Source organism: Priapulus caudatus, unplaced genomic scaffold (assembly GCF_000485595.1).
Source record: "Priapulus caudatus unplaced genomic scaffold, Priapulus_caudatus-5.0.1 Scaffold729, whole genome shotgun sequence".
Taxonomy (NCBI): Eukaryota; Metazoa; Priapulida; class Priapulimorpha; order Priapulimorphida; family Priapulidae; genus Priapulus; species Priapulus caudatus.
In genome coordinates this window covers 6491-7852 of record NW_014577790.1, presented here as the reverse complement: position 1 = coordinate 7852, position 1362 = coordinate 6491, and the positions used below count along the sequence as shown (strand labels likewise).

Below are 1362 nucleotides of genomic sequence, written 5' to 3'. Positions count from 1 at the left end.
GGGGGAGGTGTGTGACCAGTGCAGCATAGACACAGGGTGCAGGGAGGGGGAGGTGTGTGATCAGTGCAGAGTAGACCACAGGGTGCAGGGAGGGGAGGTGTGTGACCAGTGCAGCATAGACACAGGGTGCAGGGAGGGGGAGGTGTGTGATCAGTGCAGCGTAGACACAGGGTGCAGGGAGGGGGAGGTGTGTGACCAGTGCAGCATAGACACAGGGTGCAGGGAGGGGGACGGTGTGTGACCAGTGCAGCATAGACACAGGGTGCAGGGAGGGGGAGGTGTGGGACCAGTGCAGAGTAGACACAGGGTGCAGGGAGGGGGAGGTGTGTGACCAGTGCAGCATAGACACAGGGTGCAGGGAGGGAGGTGTGTGATCAGTGCAGCGTAGACACAGGGTGCAGGGAGGGAGGTGTGTGACCAGTGCAGCGTAGACACAGGGTGCAGGGAGGGAGGTGTGTGACCAGTGCAGCATAGACACAGGGTGCAGGGAGGGAGGTGTGGGCAGATGGGTGAGAGTGCAGTGGGAGGAGTGTTGGAGGTGATGGCAGATGGGGAAGATGCATGTGCTGGATGTGGGAGGTGTGGGCAAGAATAAAGGGGGTGAGGGCTATGTGTGACAGGTATGAACAAGAATAAAGGGGATGAGGGTCTAGGTGTGGCGGCATAGTGATTTAGATTCATTGGAAACATGCATACATTAAGTGCAGGTTACGTAGAGGGGGAATGCTGTAGCGCATTCACCCCTGCCCTGTACTAAATATCATCATCATCGGTGCTGTAAACATGTAATGAGTTGTCTGTAGGGTTTAATGGTGGCCACGGGAGCCGGCCATAATAGTTTAACTCCTATCGTGTATAAATTAGTCACAGATCAGTGACTCCATGATAATGATGATGAATCAGTGGCAGCAGTAGTGGCAGCAGCAGCAGTAGTACCTGCGGCAGTAGCAGCAGTAGTACCTGCGGTAGTAGCAGCAGTAGTACCAGCGGCAGTAGCAGCAGTAGTACCTGCGGCAGTAGCAGTAGTAGTACCAGCGGTAGTAGCAGCAGTAGTACCAGTAGCAGTAGTAGCAGCAGCAGTAGCAGCAGCAGCAGCAGCACCACTAGCATCATCAGTAGCAGTAGCAGCAGCAGCAGCAGTAACAGCAGTAGCAGCAGTGGTAGCAGTAATAGTCACAGTAACAAGGGGTTATTGTTGTAGTTCTGGCAGTATGGAACGTGGGTGGATGTCATCGTTGACGACAGACTGCCGACTTACTGTGGAGAACTGGTCTTTATGCATTCCGCCGAACAGAATGAATTCTGGACAGCACTACTGGAGAAAGCTTATTCGAAGTACGTCACGTAAATGCACTCACTCTC

At 54.1% G+C, this 1362-nt stretch overlaps 1 long non-coding RNA gene across 1 annotated transcript in view; it reads left to right on the top strand.

Moving 5' to 3' along the window:
• Nucleotides 1-915, top strand: part of LOC106813135 — a 4035-nt gene extending 3120 nt beyond the window's left edge. Inside the window, exon 3 of the long non-coding RNA XR_001394432.1 lies at nt 904-915. This is a non-coding gene — a long non-coding RNA (uncharacterized LOC106813135). The remainder of the gene's footprint in view (nt 1-903) is intronic.
• The last annotated feature ends 447 nt before the right edge of the window (nt 916-1362 follow it).